At 34.0% G+C, this 21917-nt stretch overlaps 1 protein-coding gene across 1 annotated transcript in view; it reads left to right on the forward strand.

Annotated features, from left to right (window-relative positions):
* The window catches only part of MDGA2 (MAM domain containing glycosylphosphatidylinositol anchor 2), a 762383-nt gene that overhangs the window by 199031 nt on the left and 541435 nt on the right, over positions 1 to 21917 (forward strand). The window lies entirely within an intron of this gene.

The raw sequence follows: 21917 nt of genomic DNA on the forward strand, positions 1-21917 counted from the left end.
GAGATATATGTTGGTTTGACCCAGAGTATGGGACACTGCACCAGGTAAAGTTCATTTTCCTGCCTTTCTCCTTTCTGTTCTACCTATGAACTAGAGTTGGGGTCCTCTCTTTATAGATTTTGAAAGGAAAATGCCATCTGTCCTGCTTATGTATACTACTATAAATGGGCTATACATAACATGAAATTCATTTTATACATAAGGATGAAAACACAAATAACACTAAACTTATTTCTAACTCCTTTTCCACTAGCTTGCCTGAAGTGTTCATCCAGGACTAAAAACTTCAGCCAGTTTGAAAAACCTGAATCCCTTATTGGCTTCCATTTATCTCTGAGAAGGGCAACTTCTCAAGTAGAGAAGTGAAAATACTGGTAGTAACCGAGATGTATTTATGGATGAGTTTTTTCTGAGATATCCCAGGTTGTAGAAAACTATAAGCAATGGACTTAACTATTGAAGCACTGGGTATACAGAATGCATGAGTTGAGCTTGAAGAGGTATTTGGTGATGAGGATGGGCCCTTTGGCTAGAAGTGACCAGCTCTAGAGAGAGAGAAGAAAAGAAGGAAAAGAGCCTTAGGACAAAGCTGAAGGTCAATTGGGAACACGGTAGATTTTCTAGAAAAAAAATTGAATGATACAGAAACTGTTTTATGGGCCAAATTCATAGGGAATGAATTTGAGAGAGGTGAGCCCAAAAGGATAAAGTCCAGGGGGTACTTTTTCAGTAACCTGATCATGAGGAAATGAAATCATCCATCACTGTGCTGGCAAGAACATAAAGCGTGTGCTCCTCAATAAAAGAGAGGTTTGGCAGGGCTAGTATTTTTCAATAAGCCTTTCATATTTGTGAGTTGTTATCATGAGTGCAAATGGCCATTTATGATGACACTAGAAAGTTTTAGAAAACAAGGTAAACATTATCATGAAGGCAACACTATAGGTCATAGACAACAATAAGCCAGGTGGTTAAAGTGTGGGTAAAAGATTTTGTGAGTGACACTCAAGAATGCCCATTTCTAGTTTATGCTCAGACGTGTTGCTCTGGTCCTCACTTCAGACCCCAAACTCTATTGATGTGTGGATCCAGGGGAAAAGGTACACATTTCTCCATTCAGAAAATGATGGGCAATTTGGGAAAAAGTATAGAGCAGCCACAAATATTTGCACTGCAGAAATGCATTCAACAAATGTCTGGCAAAACACAATGAAAATGTTGGCTTAGCTAAAAATTAAGGCAATTGGATATTTTTAGGAGGGTGCAGCCACTCTTTCTCATGAGTGATATACTCTCATAAGATTTAAGTATATAATACTTGACTGTATTGCTACATGAAGTACAATTATATATTGAAGTACTGGCTTTACCTTAAAGCATTGCTAACTCCCCCATCTTGAAATATTGGCATCCAAATTAACCAAATTAAAATTTATATGCCCCACACTCAAATGTGGTTTCTAACTAGAGCTAGATAGAACTGGAAAGGAACTAGAATGTTGAAATGGTATTAGCACATTCAACACAAACTATATTTACATTCTTCATGACTTTGTGATGTACTGAATATCTCAGCCATACTTAGGGTATCCTATCACTACCTGTGAAATACTTTTTTTTAGGCAATAAATATAAAAGTCTGGATGACTTTTCTACCTTCTTTGACCTCACAGAAATAGTTAAGAATTAGTAAGAACCATTTGATCAAAGCATAAACTGTGTTAAATTTCCAATTGAATATCACTTGATAAGCCATAAACTCAAAAGACAAAGCTTCACAAAGCTACACATCATCCCAGTTCTATGAGATATAGCATTTATATTGCTGTTTTTGAAATAAACCAAAGGGTAACATTAATAGTCCCAATAGCATAAAACATTTGTATCTAGCAAGTTTTGGGACAGTATTATGCAACATTTTCAAAGCAATCTATATCTGAGTTTTATTGTGACAGTTGAACTTTGGTCAAAATTGAAGGTATCACAGAAAAAGTCATATGTCTATGATAATAAAGGGCACTTGTTCAATAATTAATAGGCTGTTCTTAAATGGTTATTTCCTAAAATAGAGGATTTTAACATGTAGTGTTATAGCTGTAGGAGTGAGGGGAAACTCCCCCTTCACTCCAGAAGATTCACTGAAAGATCAGCTCACAATAAGGCAGATTAATAAGAGAAACAGATTTATTTACTGTGTGCATGGGGAGAATGACAGAGTGATTACCCAATTACCCAATGGGGTCCACAAGTTTATATACTCTTATTTTAGAGGTAAGGGGAAGATAAGAAATATAGGTAATTCTGTTGAGTGGCAGTCAATGGTCACTAGGGAGGATGGATAAATTACTTGGGAGAATGAATGGATGAGGGGAACAGATTGACTTGTAAATGATTTTCTTTGGAAGTTAACTTGAGAGACAGGTATTGTCTTTAAAATGCCTTGGGTATGGTCTGGTTATATTTGTGATCTTCTTTCCTGCAATACATTGAGATAATAGGAAGGGGAAGGAAAGATAATTGTTCTTTTTGATGAGTACCTCTGGTTTCATGCAGATAAAGCCCTTTCCAATGCCTGTTAATCTTTAAGGGCCTTTAATTCAAAATACTCTTTATACCAAGGATTCATAATTTGGGATGAAATTTCCTGAGCTTCTTCATAGCCAAAAATCTTATTTTATTCCCCATCACAATGACTTTTAATATCATGATTTGTTTTCAGATATAAAAAAGTCTTATATTCTTTTGTCTTTCAAGAGATATGTTTATTTTATGTTCTCTTAGTTTAAAATTAATTTGAGAATGATAGTTATGGATATATATGCTAATTTCAGATGTGTCCACTATGATTAGATTTTAAACACATGCAAAAATTTAGCAATGACCAGTAATTGTTTCACTGACCATATCTCAGACTATGCTCTGTGAAGCTTCAACACATTCCTGAATTAGCACATGCATTAGTTTCCTGCACAACTAGATGAGATACTTAAATAGCAGAGAATGCTTTGTCTGCTTTGCATTACAAAGAGATGATTTCATTTTTCTCAGTGTGCTTATAATTCAAGTCTACAGCTTTATTCCATTTTCATGGAATAACAACGTAAATGGCAGCTTCAGCCCCACAACACTTCAATTCCCTGATGTCCTGAATCCAGAATTTCTAATTTCCCTTAGTGAATAGCTTTCCAAATGTCTCCTCAGTCCTGAATTAAGTTTTATAAAGCTTTAGGAATATCTCCATTAAGATATTAGACTACTTACTTCAAAACTGGCAATAGTGATCTTGATTATTTTATAGGGTATAACTATTTTTGAAAATGATCTTAAATTATTTTAGTTCTTTTGTTTTCTCTATTTTTCTATGCATTTGGTTTTGGGAGTCAGAGAGTAGTTTCTTCAAAAAATTTAATCAGATGGAGTGCCACTTGCTTTCTTAGTCTGTACTTAGTGTTTTCAGAAGACAATCCTAGCCAAAAGCCAGCAGAAGGAAGTGGGGCCTCTGTTTCCTAAAAGGGCAACTCTGATCGTTCTAAAGGTTCTATGACTAATGTTATCAAAATGCTTTTGATGGAAAACTATTTATTGTGATTGTGACCACTTTATGATTACCCAAATTAATGTTTCCCCTCAAACACCTTTTCTAAAACTTCCTATGCTCTGTTAGCATCTCTTTTAAAAGGGAGTTATATCCAAATTTACTGGTGCAGTGCCTGTGGACCATGAGGGCAGCTCCCTGAGCATATGAGGATATGAGGAATATCATCTTCATCTGTATACCTCAGTATTTGGCACAGTTTCTAGCACATGGTGGACACTCAAGAAATATGAATGAAAGTATATTAATATCTTGGTCCTGATCTGCAACTACCTCTAATATAATAAATAATTATTAACTTTTACAACTATTATCTGCATTTGCCTAGGTCATCCAATACTATAAAATAAAGATTGTTTAAACTAGAATTTCCACAATGTCATCCTTCAAAAAACGATTATTTAGAGTATGATTTATCTAAACTGCATTGCATATATTAGTGATATTAGGATTGCAAGAGCAATTTTCAGAGAATTCACATTTAGAATTTTCTTCTTCTTCAAGTTTTATATTTGAGATGAGCATTCCTTTTTTTAGAAAGACATAGAAAATATCAGGTGGTATACGGGACCTTTGCTCATATAAGTGAAAATAGAAATATATTGGTGGACTGAGATGCTATCATTCTTTTAGTATCTGTTCTCAGCTAAAAAGATCATGGAGAAATCCCTTCTAAATGTGATGGAGATACAATAGGAGCCAAAAAGTACATATAAAATAACTTGAATATACAGATTTTTATCCCAAAGACATATAAATCTAATTTAGCAATACATATGAGAATATAATATGAGAAATTTCAATTGCTGGACAAAATTTGAGCAAAGTTATGACATAATATATAAGTGTGGGATTTCTTCAATCATCAGACATGAACATTAATTCAGTAATATCTGATTAAACATTAGACTTTTATCTTATGTCATATATTTTTAGTAATTTTTTTTACCACAGAGCCATGAGCTAAAAATTTCCAGATGAAGCCTAATTATCTAACAAAATCTTTAAAAAACAAAGATAGACATATGTCCAAATACTTATAGGTTGGGCTAGTCACTTAGAGTATTTAGATCTAATTAACATTATCTTTCTAGTGTTGGTCATTTATGTTAATCTTCATTGAATATTCAAATTGATATAAACAATGTATCTCCCGAACTTTGTTCCTTGAAGTACTAATGCCTCAGGTTATTACTAGGGGTCTTTGAAATAGAGTATGTACAGTAAAATATGTTGTGGAAAGCTGTATTAGGCAAATTTATAGTAAAAAATTTCTTTATTGCAGGGCTTTACAGAGCCTTTACTTTACTGAAGTATATCATGAATTGCCATTTTGAGAAAGAGAATGTACACAGATCCTAGTTTTCCACTCACTAATTCTCTGTTTATTTTAGACATTTTTAGTCTATTTTTCACCATAAAGTTTCAAAAATGTGTTAAGTATAACTTATTTTTGGAATAATACAATACTTTTACTCTAGAAATTCCCATTTGTGCAGAGAAAAAATAGCACTCCAAGAAAGATTTTATTAAATTTCTTCATTTTCTTCTTTTGGTTATAAAATCAGGACTTGGTCTTCCCTCTAGTGTTATGCTTTTTGCATTATAAAAAGTGATATTTAAAGAGTTTTTTTATGTGTCTAGGTATTGAGATTAATATTTTATATACCTTATGACATATTAATTCTCATGACATTCATGTGATATGGATATCATACCTCTATGTTCACTCAGGACCTTTGATAGAGAAGTTACATATAAATGCTTTTCATTTCTTTTCATTAAATTTTTTTCATTAAATTTCAAAAGTTGTGTATGGTATTTTTTCCTGTTTCCAAACCTGATAATTAAAACTCACATTGTGAGTCAATATTCAAAGCTGAGTGAGTTGCCATTGCCTATGGTGATACTTATAACCTCTGAATTTTTTAATAATTATTCATTATCTCTAGGGATTCTTATATATGAATATGTATTCATATATCCATATCCATTCATATATATGGAAAATATAAAGAGAAAAGATCCTATCTAATCACACTTTATTACCTAGTCAGGGTTAACCAATACTGCATACATATATAGACAATCCCAAATAAAAACAGAGAATGACATAAACACTGTAATAGATGTAAATGTTTGATGAGTTCTTAATGCACATACAATTCTAAGCCCTTCACATGAATGTGTGCACTCATTCAATCTTCAAAATAATCTTATGAGATAGATACCATTTTATAGTTGATTAAAGTGAAACAGAATTAATCAACTTTCCCCAGGTCAAACCACTAGAATGGTAGGACAAGGATTTGAATTTAGATAATCTTACACTTGATCATTTTATGTGCTGCTATCATTTGAATAAGGAAGACTTTAAACTACAACTAAGAGTATCATTCTAAGTGCTTCCTTGATCTAAGATATCACCTGTTTAAACAGAAATGATTTGAGTTGCTGTGTTATGGGTAGGTTGAAGCAGAATTTGTATTCGCGATTCAGTAAAATAGTATGATACCCCTCTTTCTTTTCCATGGAGAAGGAATTTTCTTTTATATAGCTATTGAAAAATTCTAACCCCCACTCAAATTAATTGAATATGCACTTTCTTGGCATGAGATCACAGCAGAGATCAAATGCCAGATGATCATAGAAAGCTACCTGGCTAAGAAAACAGACAAAGCTTGATACTCTCTGTTTTGGCACTACCATGCGCTAGTTGCTAGAAAAAAAAAAGAGGAATCAGCTTTGATTCTTATGTTAGTTTGTAATTGTTAATTGATTCATCTGCATATTTTAATGGCTTTACTTCCAAATACGTTCTAAATCATTCTACATCTCTGAATCATCGCCTACTATTACAACAATCTCCTAACTGCTTTTCGCTGTACAATAGTCTTTTACAAATATGGCTCAGATCATGCCATTGCCCTGCTTCAGACTACTTTCAATATTTTTACAATCAAATCTAAACTTTTCAATGAAGTCAACAAGACACTACAGGGTCTGTACTCTGTCTGCCTGTCTGACCTCAACTCCACTCTCCCATGTCTTCATTACATTTAGATTCATTTCCTCTCTTTTTACCACCTCGGAGACTGGAACTTGCTTTTCCCTCTAGAATATTCTTTCTCATTACTATAGTTCAAGCCTCCTTTCAAGCAGTTTTCAGGCCTCAGATTATCTAATGTTGTGGTCTCCCAAACCCTTGCTTCCTCCTGGCAAGTCATTCTATCATATTATTTTATTTTATTTCTAGGACTCATCACAACACCAAATTACTTCTTATTGCTCCATGATTCCCACTAGGATATAAATCTTATTTCTCTCATTCACTGATTTAGGCTCATTACCAAGAATGGTGCCTGGAACGTTGAGGAACTCAATAAAATATCTTACAATAAATATACCAAATATGTAAGACCAAATATACCAGAATGAATAAATATACCAAATCATGATTAACAGGTGAAGCTGGCATTAAACATTTGAATGGAGAGGCAAGTCTGCAAAAATTAATGTATAAATATTGTACTTAAAGAGAATGCTGAACGTTTCATAATTCACAGTGCAGAGGTGATGGTGATTAATGCTTCATAACAAGAATAAGATTTTCCCAGAATAAAATGGTATGAGAGAAGAATGCCATGGAAAAGACAGAAAGTCTGTGGAACATAAATAAAATGGAGGAGAAATCCAGATAATACAAAATCATTATCTGAGTTATATTTGCCAAGAATCATTATAATTTCTTTAATGAAAAAGAACTAGAACTGGGCCGGGCGCGGTGGCTCACGCCTGTAATCCTAGCACTCTGGGAGGCCAAGATGGGTGGATTGCTCGAGGTCAGGAGTTCGAGACCAGCCTGAGCAAGAGCAAGACCCCGTCTCTACTAAAAATAGAAAGAAATTATCTGGCCAACTAAAATATATATATAGAAAAAATTAGCCGGGCATGGTGGCGCATGCCTGTAGTCCCAGCTACTCGGGAGGCTGAAGCAGGAGGATTGCTTAAGCCCAGGAGTTTGAGGTTGCTGTGAGCTAGGCTGATGCCACGGCACTCACTCTAGCCCGGGCAACAGAGCAAGACTCTGTCTCAAAAAAAAAAAAAAAAAAAAAAAAAGAACTAGAACTAAATAACAAAACTATCTCTACATATATATGCATCATAGCATCATATAAATATGTATGCATAGGTATTATATATATCCTTATATTTTATGGTTATTTGATTCTAATTTTTTGTACAATAGATTATGGGTGATCCAATTGTCAGTTTATGATTTGAAATATATTCCACAAAGCTTTTGTTATTTTGTGTAAATTGTTTTTCCATTTAGCATTTTACAAAAATGTGGTTATTAAGGTCAAAAATTTACTGTTGTGTGAACATATATATTATATATATATATATAGAGAGAGAGAGAGAGAGAGAGAGAGAGGAGTAGGGGAGAACAATACTAGGGAAAAACTCCACTTAGAGAAGGATGTCCCACCAGGGTTTATTATTTGGGTTTGACATGGTGATTGATTAGACCACAGAATACAAAACATATGTATCAGAGTTTTGAACTCAGATGCTTGAAAATTATATTCTTTTTAAGGTGGCATTTTTCATTTTAAAACAGTAACTTATTTCAAATATTGGGAATCAAATATATACTTGATTCTGAAAATTAGTTATTATGTAGACTAATCAGGATTTGCTTATTTTGTGGTGAGATCGAATGAAAACTTAATCGTAAAAACTTTTGTACTAGGCCAGGCACGGTGGTTCACGCCTGTAATCCTAGCACTCTGGGAGTCTGAGGCAGGACGATTACCTGAGGTCAGGAGTTCAAGACCAGTGTAGGCAAGAGCGAGACCCTGTCTCTACTAAAAATAGAAAAAAAAAATTAGCTGGACAACTAAAAATAGAAAAAATTACCTGGACATGGTGGCAAATGCCTGAAGTCCCAGCTACTCGGGAAGCTGAGGCAGGAGGATCGCTTTAGCCCAGGAGTTTGAGGTTGCTGTGAGCTAGGCTGATGCCATGGCACTCTAGCCAGGGCGACAAAGCAAGTCTCTGTCTCCAGAAAAAAAATTTTTGCACTACTCTAATTTAAGGAGGAAATGCCTAATTGAAATCTTGAAAACAATCCACAGCAACAATTTCAATAAAACAACTAAACTTTGCAACTGCACATTAATCTTTTCAAATATGAGACTGTCTGAATTATACTGATATGGCATTCTTTGGATTCATTATCCTTCATCATAAATAATACATACAAAAAAGTGAAATAAAGTGTTCTTTAATTTTTTTCTGTTTTCTAATTCTATTTCAGGTTTGAATAGCACAGAGAATATAGTGATCTATTTTTAACGTAATGCATCTCTAGGAAAGTTTCTTTGTGAACTGATTATCAAATTAAGATAGCTATTCAAAAAAAGGAAAGAAAAATCTTACAAGATCAATAAATTTGTTCTAGTGAAATCAAGGAATAATTTATTTTTCTTAGGAGTTTAGCACCAGTTTATTTCTTAATTAGGTTGCAGCTAATCCATAGAGCTAGACTAACTGCATGATAAATTTTAATCTTGGCATGTTCAAACAATAGATCTCTTAATAATGAGAAGAACATCTCCCACAAGTCTGCACTGAATCAAATGTTTAGCAGAACCGTGTGAAGCTTCCCCTAACTCACTGCTCATTGGCACTTTCTAAGAGAGAAAGAATTGTTAGGCAATTGAAACAAATTCACAATTTGAGAAAGTATCTGGCATCACATTAAGTCCTAGGAAACAAAAAATGGTTCTGCTTTTCTAACCCTGTCTCTTGGCTCCTACCACTTAGCCTGGTGACAATTTGTTGCAATTAATTCTTACTTCTACTGAGAATGTTGCAGAAAGAGAGTAGAGCTGCAGAGAACAAGGAAATTGTGTGTTTGTATTTATAGTTGTGTAAATAATAACAAAATTACATGGAAAACCTGGTCCCAAAACTTCTTTTTCCTTATTTCCTTGATCAAATTGGTGAGTACTAGGAGTATTTAGAATAGTGTTGAAAACATAGTATCTGCAAACCCTAGCATATGAAAATCATAGTCATGCTTCCCTTCCTTTTACCTAACACCCCTCAGTTCTCTCTTGCTATTTCATGTATAAAAATCTTACTATTTTCGTTAAATTTTTCCCTGTGTTTTCACTAATTTCAGGCTTTTGGGAGGGGAGAGTGATTTCTTTTTGCCTTCAAACAACACATTAAAGCCATTTATTTTTAAAAATATCTAAAAAAGTAATGTCTTTGTATACCATTGTATGATATAGAGAGAGACAATGGTGGCATGATGGCAGTTCATGGGATGTTAGGTCTCTTTAGACTGAGCAGATTTATTTAAATACTGTCAATCAAGCAACAATCTAGTAATAATAACATTTTTATTTAAATTATCACATAGAAGTAAAGATCACCTGAAATTCATCAGCCCTTGCCTACTTTGGTGTATTACCTTTGAGATATTTTTCCTATGATTAGAAAAGTAACTCACAACATGTAGAGAATTCCAAAGCTTGCTTCAGCAAGCAGTATACTATGAATGTCCTTCCTCTTCTGCACATATAAATCTACCTCATATTTTAAAGTCTGCACGTATCAAATACTATAGTCAATCCCCTATTGTTGGATAACTAGGTTGTTCACAGTGTGTGTGTGAGATATCTATCTATCTACCTACCTACCTATTTATCTATCTTCAGATGCTTTTTCAAAGAATTATGTTTTCTTCTGAAATATTAATTTACTTACTTTCTAGGTAATAATTTTAGGTTCTATTTTTTGAACTATGTTATCTGATTATTTAGTAAGGACTTTCATATTTAGCATATTTCACAGTTTAAAGTGTCACTATAATTCTGATAAAAGGACAGTTATACGTAGGTTTTCTTGTGGTGTAAAAAGTAAGAAAGTGCTCAAAAGAAAATTAAAGGCTTAAAAAAAAGTGGGGGCTTATTGAAAAGGTATAGGGACCAATGTGAAAGAGATCCTGGTGACCAAATTTGAAATAAATTGATCAAGAAGATAAATAATGATAGTTTTAGGTTATAGCCCAAGGAATAAAATGAATATCCACAATTGTCTACATATATAATTAGTAAATACATAAATAAATAAATGGAGGAAAAGTAACAATTATTTCTTAAGTAAAAATTTCAATTAGTAAAATATGGAAGAAATGAAAGAAGTAAAAAACATCACCATTAGATCACTACTGTAATAATTGCCATAAGCCACATCCTCTGCTGGAATTCAAATTAGTGAGCAAAAATTTAGTGGACAAAATTGATAGAAACAGAATATCTCCCCCCAAATAATTTATGCAGTAGGCAGAATAGTGTCCTTCCAAAGATGTCCATGTTCTGATCTGTCAAAATTGTGAATATTTTATTGTATATATTCTACAAAATGAAGGACTAGTGTTCTTTGAAAACATCAAGGCTATGAAAGAAAAGGGACCATTACAGATTAGAGGAGACAAAGAAGACATGAAAACTAAATTCTATGTACATGGATCTTGGAATAGATCCTGTAACAGAAAAAGAACATTAGTGAAAAAACAACTGGTGAAATCTGAAAAAAAAAAAAAACCTTTTTGTTAATTTGGAATTATGTAATAGTCACTTTCTTGATTCTGATAAATGTCCTGTGGCTATGTAAGATGTTAATATGAGGGGGAGCTGGGTGGAGGGCGTAAGGGAACTCTCTATACTCTTTTGCAACTCTTTCGTAAGTTTAACATGTCAAATATACACACACACATATATATTCATGCACACAAATATATAAAATGGCTCAGTGATAGTATTTCAAAATTGGACTAAAATGAACATGACTTTCTTAAGCTCTCTGGAGAAAATGGCCTTTGAATTATACTTCAGTAAAAAATAGCCTCACACCTTTCAACATTCCTGAATGGAAAATAATTTTACTTCCTGTTCCTGGAAGATTCTAGCCTCAGCGCTTTTCTGTGTGTGAGCATGTGTATGTGCTTTTCCTTACTCCTAGACATTTAGTTGTCGTCATATTCATTAGTTCTCTTCCATTAGAAAGTCTTCTTAGGATTTGATGGTGATGGATACTATTATTTTGTGCTTTTAGGTAAGTTTTTCTACATTTATTTCCTACTGAAATTAAATGAGAGTTAATTTATCTGATTTCATGTTATTGTCTGGATGGATATGCACTATTGTTTGACACGTTTTGACAGGTAGTGCTAAAAATTGATACCCCCAAATCTGACGTTTGTAATGTGAATCTCTATCTTAGTGCAGCCTCTACCAATAAGGCATTAACATTGAACCATATTTTTCAAGGACAAGGATTTCACAAATTTACAGAAATACACCAGGGATTATAGAGACTTATCAGATAAGCTAAATTTAAATTGCCTGGTAACTTTAAATGAGAAATTCTGTTTGAAGGTCTACCTTGGGAGCTGCTCCAATTCCCATCACAGGTGGGCTACTTTGCTGGATTCCCCAACCATCCTCCTTTTTATTGCGCCCCACGTTTGTCTCCACACTCTACATTCCCTTCTCCTACAACACACCAACACAAGATGCCTTTTCATCATCAGTTTCCTTTAGAGTTACACAAATAAAAACCATGAGATTATTGGTTGTTTGCTTTGCATTAATTGATAGCTGGGCAATGGGAGGGCAGGTGGAGGATGAGGGTATTTATCTTAGTCTACGAAATAATGGAATTTTCCTTGTGGAAAACAGAGACATGGAGACCAGTTACTCATATCACACAGATGTGCATTGTTATTGTGTAAGAATCTCTAGCCCCACTCTGTGTTAACTGTATACAATATTGTAGAGTCCATGTAACATCCATAATTTTATCATTTACATAAGCAATGATCAGAATCACAACCATCATAACTGTATGTGCCTAAAAGTGATGTACTTCTAATATACAAATGAGTTTAAGTGATAGAGTTCTGGCACACATGGGAAGATGTGGGCTATTAGAGCACTGAATTCAGAAACTTTGGTTCAAATGTCCACTTTTGTCATTCACTTGTTGAGTGAATTTTGGAAAAATGAATAGTCACTCTAGACCTCATATATATTATCTCTTAAAAATTTAATGAGGATTAATTGAAATAAATTGTACATTAGTTCTCAGAACGCTGACATATCATTTGACTTTAACAATCTTATCAGTGGAAAAATTTAGTAGGAGATAATACACTGAGTTCTATTGCATGATTCTTAAAAAGCTACGTAAAAAAATAAAGCATCATAATACATGAAGAACACATCTTAACTTTGTTTCTGTCTGATCACCATATTGAAGTTGAATAATACACACACACAAAAACACAAACACAAACACACACACCCCTAGGAGGGATGGAGGAGAAGCTGAGTTCAAATCAAGGCTCTGAAAATTAGTAGCTGTGTGACCTTGGACAAGTTACTTAACAATTCTGAGCTTCACTTTCCTCACTTGTTAAATGACTTGCTCTGATGATTGAATATGATGAACAATGAATACATCTACAATGCTTAGCATAGTATCTGGGATATGGATACCACCATTAACAAATGTTAGTTTCCAAGCTGTTACTGATAAGTATTGGGTATAGTTAACTCAGTATGGAGGAGGTTGAAAGTTGACTCACAGAAGTTAATTACTTAGGGTTTAAAGCATTTTGCAAATGCTTTTGACTTTTTTCCTTATTTTTCTGATCAATAAGAAGAATGATTAATTGTAAACTTAGCTCATGATACTATCCACGAGGATAAAATTTATTTAATATATAATTATAGATAAATATGTGTTATATATGTGAGAGTCATTATAACAAAAAAAATCTAGAAAACAAGGATCTATATGCCTAAACACTGTGAAAGAATTTGCCTAAGCATAAAAATATCTTCCACATACATAAAAGAAAGAACAACTGACTATTTAACTATGGGTGGGGAAGAGAAGACACAGTAGTCACCTGGGATTAAGTATAGGTAAAATCTATCTGAAGACCTATCTTTCTCTCTTTCTCTCTCTCTTTCTCTGTCTTTCTCTCTCTCTCTCTCTCTCTCTCTCTCTCTCTCTCTATGTATATATATATACATACATATATATATAATTTATGTGGCTTTCATGTTGATAGCTTTTCAAAAAAGGAACATAACTTATTTTTCATGCAAAAATTTAGCCAGATGTGGTTTTTAAAAACTTTTTTTGCTGTTATCACCAGCTCAGTGGATACTTATGAATAAGAAAGGAGTAGAGACAGAGGGATGGCAAAATATACAGCATGGAAATTATAATGTAAAATGTTGGAAAACTTCAGATCTAATATTTGAATGACGGAAACAAAGCTCTACTTAATGTAAATATGCCTTTGATTTAAGCAACTTTTCAACTTGAACTTTACTTTTCAGTAATCCTTAAAATCAATTTCAGGAATATCCTGACAGTTCTCTCATTTCCTAGGAGACATGTTTGGTTAACTCATTTTACTTTTGTTAACCTGTAACCTTGAGGAGGGAAGTGGGGGGTCACTGGAAGAAAAGAGAGGTCTGCCACATTTGCCTTGCTAATAAAAACCTAAAGAAAAACTCAGACTTTACTAAGAATAAAAGTAACAAAGAGGTCAACATTAGAACTCATATTTCCTTTTTAGTCTACAGAGATTTTACTCATGAATAATCTCAAATATTTAATTTATTACTATTACAAAGTACAGAGAATGCTTTACCAAGGAAGAGATCAAAAAATTTATGAATTTAGAGGTAAAAATCAGAAAATGCTGGCCTGGCAATTTAGCAAACAGGAGAGGGTAAATGTCTATGCCATAACACATGGAAGGCAACTTCTGCATTTTACAAAGAGATGAATATTGTGTTTAGTGACACCAAAACATTAAAGGATACTGTAAAATTTATAAAATACTTTATTGCAATTACCATACCACCAAAATTGTCAAGAATCTGATTTTTTTAACTTGGAAAATTAATATAAAGGTCAACATAATTAGCAGATGATCTAACACTGAAGAAAATAAAACAAAACAGTAAAACAAAATGCACACTCTTAACTATTTAAGAAATTAAGGACATTGGGGAATTATAATCTGGTTTTTGCAGAGCAAGTATTATCTAATTCTATTAATATTTGCCTGTTAACAGTAAACAGCTTTAGCCTTCATGAGATTTATTATGTTTTCTCACAAATATCAATTAATGTATATTTGTTGTTCACAGATAGTTCAATGATATATTGGGGGAACTAAAAACTGTACTTACGTACAATTATATAAAAGAAATACTTTCCCTAAATATCAATACCTAATGATTGTATTTCTTTTTGTCCTGAACAAAAGAGACTCCAAGCATTTGCAGCATAGTTGTTCTTTTGTTTTTTGTTTTTTTTTTACTTTCCAGCTTGGCTACATATTAAAAGATAGAAGTTAATGAAATATGTGCTACTCTCCATCTTTTTCTGAAAACATGATTCGTAGTGTTCAAAGTTACTTGTTTAAGCCATTAAGCCATCCAGAGAAGTCAGGATTTGTCCCTACACTTTGCAGTTTGATTTGGTCTTGTTGGTTTTTAACTGGCTCTTTGACTCGCCTAATTTAAAATGCCTCAACAAATGTGCTTTTAATCCCTCACTCCCTATGAATAGCAGAATTAGAAAATGTAAATATTACAGATGAATATTAGTGGCGACCCCAGAATGAAATTCTCCAGATCTACATCAAACTGTTACACAAAATAGGTGCTCAGATTGGATTAGGAATTATTGAGTGACCAGGTAAAATGTAACTTTTTGATACCGTATGTGCATTCTGCCCTCTGGGAAGAACAGCAGCTCTTCCTATTTTATTTTCAGCTCTGCAATCTATTTGCTCTACTACATTTCTCAGTTAGCTTTTATTCTTGAAATAGACTTTTTTGGGGGCATATAAATGAATGTAAAACAGCAAGAATCAAAGTGGTCCTTTGAAAGGATGCACCATTCGTATTTCCTCTTCTTGGTAGCAGAAATAGAGTTTGTGTTATGATGCCTTTTTTTTTAAACTAACTTTTTCTCTTTCTCTCTGTCTTCCTCTCCCTCTCTTTCCCTCTCTTATAGACATTATGTTTACATTTAAGGAAAATGACAGTCCTTATACAAATTAGCACCTGATAATAAAAGTAAGGGCCTTTTTCACCTGTCAAGGCCTGTAATACCTATGGCTTCATGGAGAAAGGCTTATAGTGAGAAAACTAGTCCTACAGTGTTCTCAGTCTTGCATGCAATTGAGCCCATCTGGCCAAATGTGTCTTTTTTCATCAGCTCTGAATTTTACTGTCTGTTTTATGGCACCAAGAAAAAAATTCTAACATATATTAATATTTAGATGACTTCTTTCCTCACCTCTCTTCTCCTCCCCTCTCCCCTCTTCACTTTTACTATCTTTAGGTTAAAGAATTCATTTTATCAAAAAGACACTTGCACTTGAATGTTTATAGCAGCACAATTCACAATTGCAAAGATGTGGAATCAACCCACATGCCCATCAGTTCATGAGTGGATTAACAAAATGTGGTGTATATATATATATATATGTATGTATATATATACACCATGGAATACTAACTCAGCCATAAAAAAGGATGAATTAATGCCTTTTGCAACAATCTGGATGGAACTGGAGACCATTATCCTAAGTGAAGTATCTAAAGAATGGAAAAACAAGCACCACATGTATTTGTTATTAAATTGGAACTAACCGATGAGCACACATGTGCACAGAGGGAGGTGAAACTCAGTGGGAATCAAGCATAGGGGATGAGGAGGAGGGGATGGGTGAAAACCTACCTAACAGGAACAGTGGACACTACCGGGGTGATGGGCACACTTATAGCCCTGACTCAAGCATTACAAAATGATCCATGTAACCAAAAACATTTGTACCCCCAGAATATTTTGAAATTAAAAAAATAAATACATTTTATATTAATTTGGTATATAAATTTTTCCCAAATATAGAAGCTCTTGGAATGGCAATAGATACTGGCCTATTGAAAATAGAGCACCAAGAACTATCTTAGACCCAGTCTGTTTCTTTCCTTCCAGGTTTGAATTACTGTTCATTTTTATCTTGTTACATGGGCATATTACTATGGCAGCATTATTTCTGAAAAAATTCATTTGAATTGTTGTCTAGTGAGCTGTCACACTTAAATTGTTTGAGTGACTTTCAAATTACTATCATTATTCAGAAAGTAATTTTTTAAAAATTGGTTATAAATGTTACAGCACCATATATGTTGTAGGTATGTGTGTATGTATATATATATGGGCAAATTTTGGATTATCTAATCACATATCTGGTACCTGTTTTATTCATCTTCCTTCCATCCAAACCCCACACTTGTATAACTTACCTTATAATCTTTTCATTATAATTAAAGTCCAATATCTTTTAATTACTTGGATCATTTTTTATCACTACCTTTTATTCACACTAGAAGGTTTATATCTTATTATCATTTTATAATTTTCTGATTATCCTTCTTTACATCTGTACATACCAGGTATCCCCCTAACGAGATTTCCGCCTCTGGTAAGCATGCCTAGCTACCAACAGCCCCCAAGGGAAGTGGTCCTCTTGGAAAAAATATTTCTTATCCCCAATTGAATTATCACACTAATTCTACAAGAATCAATTTTAATATGAATATTTAGTTTATTTTGCTAAATACAATAATAATATGTTGTATACATTCAGAGATATGGTATATTTTCTTTACATGATTTCAACATAAATTATCTAATTAAGCAAATTTAGCTAATGCTATAATTAAACCTAGCATATGTAAATAGGCAGCAGACCTGAGTAAGGAATATGTGAGGAAAGGCCATAACTGATGGATGCACGAATACAAGAGTACCACCTCCATTGAATCCAATTTATTATTATATGCTTGGGTGTGTTCTTTAGAAGAAAGCTACTGTAGAGAGAAACATTTTATACATTTTTCTCATGATCTCTTAAAATGTATTTAAGGATTTTGACAATCTTACTTTTTGGGGGGTCATGGCCTGTGACTTCTTAGGGTCAATCAGCCTACAATAGATACCACTTGATATTTCAATAACTAAATCTGTTTGAATCAAAAGAAAGACCCCTTTTGCTAAATTCTTCACTCAGGGGAATAATACTGATAACACAGGGGCAGTGTGATTATGTTCCTGTGCCTCTGCATTTGATATCACTCCAGCCTGTAATCCTCCTTCCTTACTGATGTCCCTCTGCCAATCCATTTGCCAGTATTTTTTCATAACATATATCAGCATGAAATCAAATTCACTCACTGGCAGATTATACCCAGCATATTACATTCATGAATGGAATAACTGATATACACGTGTAAAGGAAATGACTTGTTCAATGTTTTACTTCTTAAAATAAACTGAAGTGATTTAGTCATGTGCCTGAATGTCCTTTTAATTTAATCTCCATCTAATCTCTCATTAATGCTTTTCGAATCTACAGTCTCTCTATAGGGCAGGAACTGAATATTATTTCATGTTTTATCACCAGAATTCATAGAGTGCTTAGAATATATTAGTATTCAATAATGTTTGTTGAACAAATAGACCCTTCCCAGTGAGCTGATCTTTTTGGCAGCATTTCTGACCTAATGTTATTCCTGTTCCCTCAGACCTAGGTTCTATTCCTCTCATATCTGCTAAATGTAATGTTTGGAAAGTAGAGTAAGAAAGTCAATTGCAGTACGATGTTAATAAGTGATGTCTGGATATGTTATTCTCATTAAAATAATTTGCTATGGTCTAGATGTTTGTGTCCCCCCAAAATTCATGTGTTGAAATCCTATCTGCAATTTTATAGAATAATGGGCCATTGGGAGATGATTAATTCATGCGGGCTTTTGGAATTAGTGTTCTTATAAAAAAGGCCCACGGGAGCTTGTTTTCTTCTTCTACTACGTGAGGACACAGTAAGAAGGCATCATCTATGAACCAGAAAGTGGCCCCTCAGCAGACACTGAACCTTCAGCACCTTGATCTTGGACTTCTCAGTCTCCAGAACTTTAATAAATAAATGTATATTGTTTGTAAGCCACTCAGTCTATGCTATTTGGTTGTAGCAGTACAAATTGCTGAAAAAAAAAAAAATTGGTACCAGGAGTGGGGTGATATGGTGGAAAACAACTAAAAACGTGGAAACAGCTTCAGAACTGGGTAATGGGTAGAGGCTGGAAGAGTTTTGATAGGAAAAACCTACATTGGTGTGAAAGGACCATTAGGGGTGATTCTGGTGAAGGCTCAGAAAGAAGAGAGCTGAAGAGAGGCCTCCATCATCTCAGAGAACATCCGAATAATCTTGAACAGAAAGTTTATACAAATAAGGATAATAAAGGCCATACTGATGAGGTGTCAGATGGAAATGGGGAACATTTTATTGGAAACTAGAAGAAAGAAGATCCTTGTTACAAAGTGACAAAGAACTTGGCTGAATTGCGGTTCTGTCCCAGTGTTTTGTGGATGGTAGAAAATTTGCAAGTGATAAAATAGGATATTTGGCTGAAGAAATTTCTAAGCAAAATGTTGAAGGTGTGGTTTGGCTTCCCTTGAATGCTTCTGGTAAAATGTGAGAAAAGAGAAACAATTTAAAATGAAGTTTTTAATCAGAAGGGAAAAGAACTTAAAAATTTTGAAAATTCTCAGCTTACCCATATTGAAAGAAATGAGAAAGCATGTTCAGTAAAGAACAAGGCAACCAACTGATGAGATTAGTGTGGATCTGCCATCTCACAGAGGCCAGGTACTGTTGATCAAAACAATGGAAGAATGACCTCAAGGGCCTTTCAGAGATTATGCCTCTCTCATTACAAATTCAGAGTACAAGGGCTGGGGTCAGTACAGGGAGTGATTTCAAGGCTTTCCGCACTGCATTCTGGCACAGTGCTTTTTAACTACCCCAGGTCTTGCCTCCAGTAGGCCCAGGTGGGGCACAGAATGCAGGGGCTGTCCCTCTGGAGGGCACAGGTGGTGAACCTTGCATGGTGTCATCTCTCCTAGTGCACATAGTGCATATATTGTGGGAGTGTAGCTAACCTAACCTAGATTTCAAAGGATATACTCACCTAGAGCTTCAGACAGAGGGCCACCCCAAGGCATAACCAAATCAGAGAGTCCCCACTGGAGCAATACCTGGTGAAGTTGTGAGGGTAAGGTCACCTATGTGACCACCTGCATGTGTGGTCTTGGGAGAACCACATGTACCCAGCTACAACCCATGAGAGCTTTAGGGTGGGCTGTGCCCAACAAAGCCATGGAGGTAGGATTATTTGGAACCTTGGGGCCTTCCTTGCTTAAGTATGTCCAGGTGGCTGGATATCAAGTCAAAGAAGATTATTCTTGAACCTTAAGGTTTTGGACTTGTTCAGGACCCATAACCTCTTTCATCTTTCCTATTTTTCGTTTTTAGAAGGAGAATGTCTATGATATGCTTGTCCCACCATTATATTATAAAGCACATAACTTGTTTGATTTCACAGGTTCACAGCAGGAAAGCAATTTGCCTCAGAATGAATCATACCTTGAGTTTGACCCGTATCTGACTTAAATGACATTTAGGTGAGACTCTGGACTTTAGATTTTTAAATTGATGCTGGAAGAAGTTAAGACTGACTTTTAGGGCTATTGAGATAGAATTAATGTATTTTGCATGCAAGAAGGACATTAATTTTTGGGGGGCAAGATATGGAATGCTATGATCTGAATATTTGTGTATCTCCCAAAATTCATATATTGAAATCCTAAACCTGAAAGTGATGGTATTAAGAGGTTGGGCCTTTGAGAAGTGATTGGTTGGGCCTTTGAGAAGTGATTAGGTCATGAGGACAGAGCCCTCATGGGATTAGCACACTTATAAAAGAGACTCCAGAGAGCTCTCTTGAACCTTTTGCCGTAACTCTTATGGAGTTAGCAGGATTAGCACTTCTTCAATGAGATAAGAGTCTTCCCGGATTAGAATAAAAATCTAAAATAAACCCTGAAACATAAAATATTTTAATCTATTCTACTATGATGAGAATGAATATATGTACAGTAGTCCCACTTTATCTATGGAGCATAAGTTCCAAGACCCAGAGTAGATATCTGAAACTGTCGGTAGTACCTAACCCTGTATATTATGTTTTTTCCTATATAGGCATACCTATGATCGAGTTTAATGTATAAATTAGGTACAGTAAGAGATTAACAATAACTAAAAAGAAAGAACAATTGAACAACATACTATAATAAAAGAAATGTGAATGTGATGTCTCTCTTGCTCCCTCTCTCTCCCTCTCTCTCAAAATATCTTATTGTACTGTACGTCAGGTATCTGAAACCATGGAAAGCGAAACTGCAGATAGCAAAACTGCACATAAGGGGAGGACTAGTGTATATGTGTAGATATCCAAATTGTATATAATATGTACATAAAACCCCCTTTAAACATGATAGAATGACTAAAATTGGTTAATTTATAGAAAGTATGATGGTGTTTATTATCTGAGTATGACACAAAGATAGATCTCCTTGAGTTTGTCACTCAGAAAACAACTTTATTGATTAATCCAGGTTTCTTATTTTTATGTTAACAGCCAAAATTATATATAGTCTAAAAGGGCTATTGGTATGGAAATTACTCTGGATCCATTTGGGTTTTTATCCAATTGAGATTTTTCAAAATAGGTTTCATCATGTCAGGATAGTAACATTAGTTTGTTGGTTTTAAGGCAAATGGGTGAACTGAACAAGTCACTTGATATAAAATACTCGAGTTTTTATGTAAATATATACAACCATTTACATTTTATGTAAAGATTTTTTGAACAGGAAAGAATCCTTCCCTTATCTTTTATTTGCAATAGAAGTAAATCTGAATCTTTACAATATTAGAAAAAAAAAGAATTACATTAATTTTAATGACCATTCCTTTGACTTGCTTTTATCTCTTTTAAAATACCTGTTTTGTTGCATCTAAATTTTTGTTAGGTTATGGGTTACATGGTATTAATTTAAATCAAGACAGAACTTCATAAATCTTAATAATGGTCAAATGTTAGACATAGTAGTATTGTACATGATGACATATGAATCAAAGAATGTAATTTTAAAAACCCCAACCTCTTCAGGTTTTATATCCACAAGTACACTGTACATTATCATTTTTTGTAGAGCTCTGGCAATTCAATATTAGTTTTTAGTTTTCACTTGAATTAATGAATCAGCAAGTGGTTAATCTTATATATTTCCATAT

The sequence above is a fragment of the Lemur catta genome, chromosome 1, assembly GCF_020740605.2.
Source record: "Lemur catta isolate mLemCat1 chromosome 1, mLemCat1.pri, whole genome shotgun sequence".
NCBI classification, from domain to species: Eukaryota; Metazoa; Chordata; class Mammalia; order Primates; family Lemuridae; genus Lemur; species Lemur catta.